At 39.9% G+C, this 12,017-nt stretch overlaps 1 protein-coding gene across 3 annotated transcripts in view; it reads left to right on the forward strand.

The window, feature by feature from the left end:
• ndst2a (N-deacetylase/N-sulfotransferase (heparan glucosaminyl) 2a) overlaps positions 1-12,017 on the forward strand; it is a 104,492-nt gene that overhangs the window by 38,634 nt on the left and 53,841 nt on the right. For 2 of the 3 annotated variants that reach the window (XM_039672992.2, XM_089116960.1), the window contains exon 2: positions 4,447-4,477. The exons of the other annotated variant lie outside the window; for it this stretch is intronic. The gene's annotated coding sequence lies outside the window, so the exon portion shown is untranslated. The remainder of the gene's footprint in view (positions 1-4,446; positions 4,478-12,017) is intronic. 3 annotated transcript variants of the gene reach the window in all.

Raw genomic sequence — 12,017 nt, forward strand, 5'->3', positions numbered from 1 at the left:
TAAAAGGTTAACAAAAAATGTACTGTTAATTTGAAATGCTAAATATACAAAATAAAAAATGAATTGAATTGAAATGAACATAATTTTCACTTTTGGCCGACCGGTCTCTTTAATGCAGTTCTCTATACACAAACCCAGGAATGGGTAATAATGAAAGACTTGTTCCCTTAGATGAGATGCACATGCATGCTGTTCGTGTGAGTTTTATAAGCAGTGAAGAATCACTGGTTTGTGCTGCTTGAATAGATCTCACAGCTGAGAAGAATATTTCAGTACTGATTCCATTTGCATTAACTCGGGATAGACCAGCACTGAGCACTACCCCCTCTACGTGTGATTTCACAGGTCAAGGTAATGCTCATATCTCACCTGTCAGCAGAAGAATGGTGATAGAAAAATGCACACACAAATACAGATACAAGCAGAGATGCAGAACGCTCTGTACCAGAAGATAAATTAGCTGTTTTGATGCTCTTCCTCTTCTCTGCGTTTGGTCGTGGCTGTGCAATCGGGAATACTTGTGTTTTGTGTGTGAAAGAGAGAGTGTATATGAGTGACCTTTAGTGGTTTGGGTTCCATCGGGGGCAGATTAATTACTCTGTAGCATTAGCATGTTGGTCCATGTGCTTTTCAGCTTGCAAATGTCACATCATGAACTTCAGCCACTCTGATTAGAAGTGAATGTACTTTCTTAAGAGATTCTCCTTTTTTCATTGCGGAATGTTTTCCCTCCGGGGGCTGATCTCAATGCATCAGCTGGGGTGTGTTGAGCCCACCCAAACCTCTATCTTTCTCACCCAATCAGAATTTTGGAACAGATAGTGTTAATCTGTTTGTCACAATTCGTGCATTGATTAAAAACAATATGAGGCGGGGTGTGTTGAAAGTTTGATGAAGGGGTATAGAATGCCCCAACAAATCAAAAAAGCAACACCAGAAATTGCAGTAATTTTCTATTAGCTGAAAGTAATTGTGAAATATACTCACGAGTTGGCTTCAGTATGTAGCGGAAAAGCACACAAGTGAAAACAGGCAGAAATTATGGGGAGTTTAATGCATCTTAGAGAATATGTATTTTTATATTTACTTACAAATATACATTTATATAGCTCTGACTGATTATAAAGTGGTATTTGGCCGCTACTAAAATTGTTCAAACCTTTGCAGTTGCCTTAGCAGTTTAGCAATTATGCTAGAAAGCCTTGCTCAACTTGCATTAAATTGAATGGCCGGAGCGAGAACATAATGTAAAGTGTTTAAAATGCATGCACAGTTCAGATGAAACCTTCTCCTTTTCAGCTTGCAGTTGATGCACATTAAACTGAATGTATGAGGAAAACTGTCTGTCTTCCTAAATAACTCTGTAATAATAATGTGCTTTCAATTTTTCAATCACTTAGAGCCTTAAAGGGGTCATCGGATGCCCATTTTCCACAAGTTGGTATGATTCTTTAGGGTCTTCATGTAAAGTTTGTTACATACTTTGATTAAAATTCTTCAATGGTTGTGTAAAACACCCCCTTTTACCTCCTCAGAAAACAGCTCTGTTCACAGCGACCCATTTTGGTGCATGTCTCTTTAAATGATAATATCACCCCACCCCTTTCTTCTATGAGGAGTGTCGACACAAGGCACTTTGGTGGACAGTATACAACTGGCTGAGGGTGGAAGTATGCTAATACCGGACAGTCCGTCAGTGGTCGCGGGCGGAGCATGAGCAATATGATGTCGTATTGCTCAGAAAATCCAAATGGCTTTTTATGGCAAATGGCAATTTTATGTTTAGTTTTCTCCCCCCTGTTGTGCTGCACTGTATAAAACCGAACCGTGATCATGACTGGGATACGTACTGAACTGTCAGTTTTGTGTACTGTTACACACCTAGTCAGAAATATTAAGGATTGAATTTGCCATGCATTTTTGAATTTGACAGCAATATGCTTTTCGATATTCAAGAATGAGATGCTTTTTGTCTGTGCACCTCATCATGTTTCATGCTTTATACAATAGAGATATGTCTTGCTTATGTCTCCTGAACATGGTCAGGTGCAAGGAGCTGTGAGAGAGAATCTCTGGAGTGTCAGTGTAGAAATGCTGGACTCAGTCTTGAGTAACTCTCCTCTGCTGTGCTGATTTGCTACATATTACACAGATAAAATCCCATTATGATAGACTACTAATCCTCAACTGCTGGCAGACTGCTTACTATCACTCTCGCTTGCTCTCTCTCTGTCATTTTCTTTCTCTCCTCCATTCTTGCTCTATCCCCAAGTGGGAGACTCTGGTTTACAATAGGATTAGAAACCCCATCCACGGTGGAAACCGTCAGGCAGAGTTGTTAGTGTTGCCTTCGGTATGTTAATTGGCAGATAGATCACATGGCCAGTTAAGATAAACTTAATTTGCTAATGTCTGAAGCATCTTTCATTGAATCTGTCCATGTTTCTTAATTGACAGCATCAGAGCTCACTTCTAAATATGACCATGAACTCTCAGCAATTTTTATTTTTTGAATTCATGCGTAAGAATAAAGGTGCATGGAAAAATGATCTGCAATACTGTGTGCATGCATAAATGTGTGTAACGTGTATGAATGATTCATAGCTGAAGCCAATAGTATTGCATTATTTATGTACAGTGTCCAACGGCTGGCCGGCTCATCCATGAGGATTGACGTTTGACATGCATGATTGGGATGCAGTGGTTCAAAGACTGGGGCTCAGGGGGTTAAGTGCCAAGGACCAGCATCCCACTGATCCCTCAGGTTCTCACCCCAGAATTCCCTCCACTAGGCGTCTCGTGCAATTTAGACTTGGACAATAGAGTGCTGCTCCTTTCTGTATGTATGAGGATCCAGAAAGACGTGTTAGTGCTAACCAAGACTTCCAAGACTTCTGCTTCCTCGTGGGAAAAATGCAGGTTGATGAAGAATTTGTATTCATAAAGGGTTATCATAAAGGGAATCACATGAAAATTAAGCATATAAAGCAGGGCTATTCAATTAGCTTCATTCGAGGGCCGCATTATTAAATAGAAAAGTTGAGCTGGGCCGGTGGGTTTAGCTTATTTATTGACACATAACAGTATCAATAAGTAAGCTAAAGTAAACAAAAAAAAGGTTTTGCATTTACTAGGAAATGTGGTACCCAACAGTATGACTTTTTTACAGCTATATACAAATATATTGAATTATACAATATCAGCTATTGGTAAGAATTATTTTATTAATAATTATTATAGGCTTAAATTAAAATATCCTGACAGTGAGACTTGTAGCTCACTACCACTATATAAAAAATGCCTAAACAGGTAAACAATTATACACACAATGAATTATATATTCCTCTACCCCCCTAATAAATCTAATGCAAAATAAATGACTATAACATAGTATTCAATATAAATATTCCACATTTCTGCCCAAACCATTCATGGTAAATGTTTGTAAGGGTGGTGATTAGGGCATTTATAGTATTCTAACTTTGTTCATGTTTCTGCTATTTACCTCATCAGTAGTGTTGGGAATGTTAATGCTGTTTCATCCAATTTAAAACTAGTTAAAATCCTTGAGTGATTTGTGGTTTGTAACAGAGAGGAGTGTCCGATTGAAACGCTCCTCAATGGATGTCGCAACGCTGTTTAATAATAGTGTCCGGGACCGGGAGTAAACGCAACTCCTTTAAGCTTGCGTTCTATTATCCACTAGACCGTGCTGCCTAGTTCAAAGTAAACTAGTGAAACAACTGAAACCAGCACAATTTTGTTCTCTATTTGTTCTTACGGACCGAGAAACCTCTTCAGATGATTCAGTGACAGAACGGTCCGAACGAATCCGAATCGTATTCGCACGCGCATTTGGCCAATTCATGAAAAGGAAATAGGAATCGAACCAACGAATGATTAATATCGCTGGTTCAGTCGACAGAAATACGGAACAGGCATAATAACTGCTGAAATATTCGGACTGAAAACAATTCTCTCAGGTCAGTCGGAGCACTCATGGTACACACAGTGGGTATAGTCATCCAGCTGCACGCGCCACTGCGGCCACGCGCATATCAAACCAAATTTAGCCGCACCACCAGAAAATAGGAGGGGGAGGTTGGAGTGCTCTCGGGCCGCATGGAGATGATTGGCGGGCCGCACTTGGCCCACGGGCCACCAATTGAATAGCTTTGATATAAAGGATTATTTTGACCAGGTTATTTTACCTTTAATCTAAATGTTATAGCAGTACTAAGACCTGATTTCTAAAAGAAATGCTCAAGGTCAGAGTTTTTTTGTGTGTGTGTTTAAGTCATTCAGTGTCTTTTTCCTCTCATTTGGGCTGATGAATATAGGAAAAGAGACAGGTTACATTGATGTAGACCTGAACAGCAGGGGCTCAATTTGTGGAGCTTTGAGCTGCATTGGTAATGATCCTTCTCTCTCTTTCTCTCTCTGCAGATCACTCTGCTGATGAACTCCCTCCAATAAGGTAAGCTGTGTAGATACATCTATGACCATGTGACTCTATGTGCTTTATTTGTGTATTATCAGATTAATGGAAACCATGATACAGTTTTTTTTTCATGAATAAATTCAAATGAACAGCATGCATTTAAAATAGAATGTTAAATGTAATATTTAACACATCTCAAAATAAAGATACATTTTCATACTGCACATTGTTTTAATGCATTAATTTACTTAGACTTTATTATCATTATTTAAGATAGTATCATTTAAAATTGACAAATTAGCATTATCGGTCATAGCATGACGATAATCATCGACCAGAATTTTTGTATCAGTGCATCCCTAGTATATGTGCATCACAAAGAAAAGAACAATTTGTGACTTTCGGGACATTCATTCATGGAGAAATGGAGCTAGAACAGGTTTGTCATTTTAACAGCTGGAAATAGAAGATAAAAAAGCTCAATGTAAAACAAACTCAAAATGAGCTACCGTGGTGGGGAGTAATCACAATGGAGAGAGCAGCAATCTATTGCAAATGTGCGCCATTGGATTCTTTGATACTTTTATGCTATAGCAGCATAAGCTCAGGTCCCTTTGATGTCTTCATGCAGTAGCAGCATAAACTATTCCCTCCATCTCCGATTGCTCCCAGGCTGAATGGAAAATACTACATTTATATTTTTTGCTGCTTTGAGGTGGTTTCCTCTGTTTAGGCAACTTCTTGACTCTGAAGTCTCTGCAGTGGCACGGCATTCATGCGGAGACCATTTAAATCCCTTCCGCTCATATGTTGCAATGGAGTTGTGATGACCAAATTTCTCTCTTTAACCCCTCCTTGTTTTATCCACCTTTCCTCTCCTCCTTTCTCTTTCTGCCCTCTTTCAAATACATCTGACTCCTCTCACCCCACTGAGGATGCCTCTTGTCTCCATCTGCCAATCTATTTTTTTACAGTAGAGGATGTGATTGAAAAAGACACCTCTCTAAAGGAGGCCGTGTCATATGTTTAGCGTATTCTTTTGGCCTACCAGCACTAGTTACTTTCTCTCTCTTTTTTCTCTCTCTGCAGTAGCTTCTAATGTGGCTGTGTAATTTATGGTAGGTTCGGGCAGAGCTGTTTAATGCCCTCTCTGCCATCGGGAGCCTACGTTAGCACCAGCAGAGATTAATTTGTGAGGAGCATCTAAATATGAAAAAAAAATGAAATGCAGCAGCAGGAAAAACAAAAGCAGGACAGATGATTAATGTGATTTACTCAGCCAGCAGACCTGTAAGTTTCTCCACCGGTCCCTCGCTTGCTAACCGTGGGACAGATCTTGTGTTTTAAACCACCTCCCAGATGGGCGGTGAGTGTGAGTGCAGGTTGAAGGCTGTTGCTGGTAATTGCGGAGCTGCAAATGGATTTCTGTAACACAAGCTGTTAGTGCATTTAATGTAGTTTGATCCACATGCTCAATCACAGGCTGAAGGGTGACCTCCAGCTTGGGGCCACGCTGTCTCTGTGTTTACCCAGGGCAAGGTCTCACCCCTCCTCCCTCCTTGTAGCCTCCGGCCCTACTCCTCGCGTCTTAACCAGAACTCGGCAGTCACGTTAGCTCACACACTCTTCCTCTGTCACACTGGATCAGCTGCAAACAAGTGTAGACCTTCTACATGTCTTGTTCCTACATTCATAGGTTCCTGTGAAATCGGTTGGCCTACATTTTTTCCCAAATAATTTTTTTTCCGTTTTCATTTTTCTCGAATCTGTTTCAAGGGTTTAATTAATTTATTAGAATAAAAAAAAAAACATAATCAATAAAAAATTAATAAAACTTTAACAATTTAATAATTAATTTCTTTTTCAGAATTTTTTGTCTGCTTGAGTTAATTGAAGTGTATTAACAAAAAATCTAATTTGTAATCAAATTAAGGCATAAAAATAACAATTTAATAAATGTATTATTATTACTTTTGAAAATAACATTTTACTGTATAATATTAATATATGTCTGTCATAATTTCTCAACCAAACTTGTTGCGGTGTCAAAAATAATTGATTCATCGCAATTCGGGAAATGTACGATTCAGCATCGATGTGGCAAAGTGCCATAATCGATTATGTCACTGTTTATTTTCTGGCCTTGGACAATAAAGTTTTGAAGTTTCAATTACTTTCGGGAGCAAAACAACAAAAATAAAGATATAATATACGGGTAATCAAAAACGCACCCAAAGCTTTGAAAGACACATTTCATGGGAAACTAGATAAGACTTACGCGGTGTGTAAAACCTGCCACACTAAAATGAACCATGTTGAGCGTTAGCATCCTGAGTTGGCTTCAACAACAACACAAAAAGTCGACACATCCCAGCTGATAAATTTGTCTTGTTGTGTGCAGTAGAATTTTGATGCATCAGAGAATCGAATTGAATCGAATCATTACCTGGTGAATTGTAATCGAATTGTAAGGGCAGTGCCAATGCACACCCCTGCAACCTTTTATTTTAACGAGGTTGACATGAAGATCTATGAGTTTCTGTTTATGCACAATTTGACTAAGTGCACAGCTCTACTTTAGAAATTTTCAATTTAAAAAAAATTGCTGACACTCATTGGTAGGCTACATTGCAATTTTATTACTAGATTATTTGATTCCTTCTGTGTGTTTTGCGTCACAAAATCATTTGGCCCGACATTCATGATGGGGTTCTATTTTCTCCATACGGCAGCATGCTAATAAGCAAACCTCATAGATGGGCTCAATGCCCAACAGGCTCTTCTGTCCCGGCTTGCTAATGGCTTAACTGGATTAGCCTGTTCCCCATCCAGGCTGATCAGAGCTCATAACGCTGATCACCTCCATTGATCCGATTGATCAGGGCCTTGCTTAAAATGCTGAAGACTGCCGCTCCGCACAGATGGACCACCTGAGGATACATGGGAGGTGGTAATGCGGTAAATGAGGGGGAAACAAGTTAAACCGAAAGCTGGTTTGAGACAGATGGAGTGAAACTGAACCTGAGACGCAGTGTCTAGTTATTGACAGGCACTTCCTGTCATCAGTATTTGCCTCTTGTCGTCTTAAACCAACATAAGGCCCCGCTACTAATCAGCTGTGGTAATCTGCATGCACACAATCAGTCCCACATTGACCTGGCAATCTCTCATCCAAGATTTGTCTAGAAATATATAAATACACTAATCAACACGTCTTGAAGAGAACAGCTGCTTGTGTCATTTCGTATGCTGCTGTTGTTGCTGCTTCTGTTTCAAAGTTATCTTAAAGTCCTCGCCATTTTCTCCACCACTTTTGCTAATTAAATGAGATTTTTGGAAGCTGGGACACCATCCAAATGAGACCTTTTTCCTCTCCTGTGTGTTTTTTTTTTTTTTTTAATCTTCACCCTACCACCATTGTGAAATAAGACATTCTGTATAAAAAATTGGACTCCTTGATGAGGACCTCGTCAAATTACTTTCCTGCCTGTTCTGATTGATTAATTGATGTTGTTAAATGGCTCCTTTGGTAATGGCTTTTCAGTTTGGCATCCAAAGCAAGAGCCAGGCCAAAGCACAGTCTGTCGCAGTCCCTTACAGCCAGAGCATCTCTGTCTTTTCTGTTCGCTGTGATTGTTAGTCCGCTGTGTTGCATCACAGGGGCTGTGCCAGTGCTGACATCACCCTGTTTAAGTACAGGTCAAGGCACCGTGTAGCTTTGACAAGTTAGACACCTTCCTGAATTCAGCCATAGAAAGAAGGGACTATAGTGCTTTGGCATCTTGCTCCCGCTGTATTTAAGCAGCTGGTGTCCATTTCGTTGATCAGCCTTTCAGGCTGTGTTATGGCTAGCTGTGCTCTTGTGGATCTTGGAGAGAAAGAAATCTGGGTTAGGTCAAACTTGGTTCATGCAAGTGACAGGCTATATTAATCATGTCACTCATTGGAGTCCTTTTAGTTTGTAAGGTCAGTAGCACAGTATACTCAAACCTCAGCTTAATCAATTATGAAGAATGAATTTCATATTAATTGCATAAGTATTTTTTATAATAAATAGATATCAATGTCATCATGCTCACAACATATGGGATAATTTCCCTATTTTTAAAAACTGTTATATATATACAATTGTAATACATATAAATAAAGTTACATATTTCTTTCTATTTGTATATATTATAGTTTACCCCATTGTAATAAAATGAAGCTAAACATATAGCCTACAGTGTTGTGCGAAAGCCAGTTTAATTAGCCTACATCTTTTGATGTGGTGTGTCAGCAGGGAATATCAGTTTACATTTCCAAACATTCCTTTTGCCATTAATTGTAATAATCCAGTGAGATTTTTGTATGTTTGAAAACAGTATGCTCCCACACAGCAACAACAACAACAACAACAAAAAACTGAGACGACTAAATCTTGAAGTACTGTGGCAATGTCTCCAAGACATTTGAAGAAAACATTCATATTGTAACTTATTAATGGGAAAATAAAATTCTTTATTTCTGGATTTTGGCCAAATCTGGCAGCAACACCCTGGCAACCACATAGAACCGCTTACATCATGCAGTTTTAGAGGTGCAAGCATTTTTGCATTTTTTTCAGAACATGTAAACATCTAGTTTACACTGTGCTTCAAGACTATGTGCCTTTCCATTGTTTTCGTGCATTCAATGTAAATTTGACTGCTTTGGGCAACACTGTCTACAGATGTTTAAGAAATGTATTGAACATTCAATCTATACTTGGTTTCTTTCTAATGGAAATGGAGCCCTGAAGCTTTAACTTTCAACAAATTCCATCACACCTCTTAGTCATAAGTCACACACTCACACACACCAGTTCCCTACCCGCACAGGCCTGATCCTGCCGTAATGAGTGTACCCCCGCCCGCTGAGGTTCTGTCTCATTAGCTTTGCGCTAATGGAGCCCTACAGGTCTGGCTGCACCGACTTCTCCACTACCAGACTAACGGTAACCCATCATGATGGCTAATGCCTGATGGACAGCTGGCCGGCTGACCTGAACTGAGACCTCATCACCAGGGTGAATTCATATTGCTTTCGCTGCTGTCATTACTGCTGACTGTGCATGAGGGGGTAATTTGTACTTGGCTTGCTTGAGAATTAAGAGCAGCTATGAAGAAAGAATGAGGGGGAAGAAAAGGAAGTCATCTGAACCAAGGCCTCTAGGGTTGCTGCAGTGCAGATGGCCTTGTCGGAGAAAAACTGTCATGCTTCTCTCTCTCTCTCTCTCTCTCTCTCTCTCTTCCTCTCTCATTTTGTGGGGTTGAGGCTGGACATTTGTCAATGTCGCCCACTTCCCAGCTCTCCCTCAGCTATCACTGCAGAGACAGGATGAGGCCGTTGGCAAAGACCAGACATGGGGTGTGCTCTGAATCTGTCTCAGTCAGTTTGTGTGTATGTGCATGCCTGTGTTTTGGAGTTTGTTTGTGTGGAAAAAATGGTATTCGTTGCATGTAGCAGACCTGTAGTAAAGGGATGTTTTCAACTCGCCTTTCAAATTGTATTCATCATGCCTGTATATTAAAGGTAGAAAAAATCAGGGGGCGATTGAATGTGTGTGTGTTTGTGTGTGAGTGAGGTGTTGTTGATTGCATGCTGCTGAAAAGCTGAGATGGCACGTTTCCAGGTGCTCTGAGTGAGACTGTGAACAGTGCTAGTCTGGCAAAGGAAACGACGTCCTACAGACTTCTTCCAGACACTCAATTACAGCATCAGGTTTAGGCTGAATCTCAATTCTCTGTCTTACTCCTTCCCCTTACCCCTTCCCCTTAGTTTTGCGTGTTCACGTGAGAGGAAGGGCAATCAGTAGGGGTAAGGTGAAGGGGTATATACCCCTTAAGACCAAGAATTTTCGCGAGCTTACTTGAAACCAAGGGGTAAGAAATGCACAAGTTTTTTCGCATAAATGATTGATAAAAAAAAATATGACCATCTTGTTTTGTGCTCTACACAATTATGTACATATATATTTACAACTATGTTGTGTATTGAAACGTTTTTAAAAATAGCTACTTTGCTACGCTAGGCTATGCTAACGTTACGTTGCTGATTTGCACAATCAGTCCCACATTTCAAGATCACCCAAAATGTCCGGGATTCAGCTTTTGCTTTCTACAGTCGCCATTCATTATGTGTACATTATTTGACACAGACATGTACGTGATCAGCTTCTCAGATGATGCATTCAGCTTCAAACGGATCCCGACTGAGACGAAAACACGGGAATATTAGATCAACAATACATTCAGATTTACCGATTTAAATGATGAATTCAGTCCGATTGAAACAACACCTTGTGCATGTAAACATAATGAATAGTGAAGACGGAAAGCAAAAGCCCAATCCCGGACATTTTGACGGCATCTTGAAAGTTTCGAGAAGTTTGTGATCACCACTTGTTGCCCCGGGTGACACAGACGCCAGTTAAGGACGATGCAAGATGATGTAACCGAGTGGTGTCTCATTTCATAGGGGTATATTTGCACTAGCGCTTAACACTCGGTTTCAAGAGACAAGGGCTAGGGGTAAGAAGAAGGGGAAGGGGTAAGACAGAGATTTGGGATTCAGCCTTACACTCATGGCATGACGTTACAAAACTTTATCAGTGCACCAGCTGCTCTCTGCTACACCTTTCGAACTAAGTAGCAAGCAACTTTTGTTTGCACAACCCCACTTTTTTAAAAGAAATGAATACTGAAAAATGTTTCAAAAGTGACAGTAAAAAAATGCTGTATTTTTAGATCAAATAAATGCAATATTGGAGAGCATAAGGTAATTATTTAAAAAAAAAAACAAATTTAAAAAAAAACACATTTCACTGTTTCTACTGGAACTACAACAGTGAAATATAATATAATTTGACTTACACTCCAACAGGCGCAGTGACAGTGGGAACTGCCGAGTCATTTATAGAGAGGCCAACCCTCATTGACTTTTCTCCCCTCAAACAGAGTAACCCGATCTGATCTTGAGATGTGAATCTAAAGCCATTCGTGCAATTCGAAGCTGTGTTTTTCCATCAGCACAACTTAACGCCAGCATGACTTTATATTTCTACCAGCTTTACAATTGCAACTTTACACCAACAGCATAGCTTTACCTTACCTTGTCACTCCAGCAGCTGCTCTCAGCGGGGGTAACCAAACACCAGTGCACTCCCTCTCCTCCACATCAAGCTCAAGGGGAAAATTCAGCAGTGCTCTAGTCTAATATGACTTTGGTGTTTGTGCTCAATATACTGTTTTTTTTGTTTTTTTTTTGGAATAGACTAAGAATTAACAAACAGAACGGCTCGTCTTACAGCAGATGCCTGCCATTGGCATAGTACAAAGATGTGATAGTAAAACAGCTCAACACTGTGTTTTCTGCTCTGTTCATTGTGCAGGGATCCCAACAGATGGCTGTTCTTACTTCAAATTAGAATAAGGTTTAGCAGGAATGATATGGCCGCTTGCTGCGTTTCTTCCTTGAGTTTCCCTCACTTCTTCTTACTTTGTGTGAGAAGCATATGGAGCATGTAGAGAGCGAGAGCGAAACAGAGAAGATATGT

Source organism: Pimephales promelas, chromosome 11 (assembly GCF_988280905.1).
Source record: "Pimephales promelas chromosome 11, fPimPro1.hap1.1, whole genome shotgun sequence".
Lineage (NCBI taxonomy): Eukaryota > Metazoa > Chordata > Actinopteri > Cypriniformes > Leuciscidae > Pimephales > Pimephales promelas.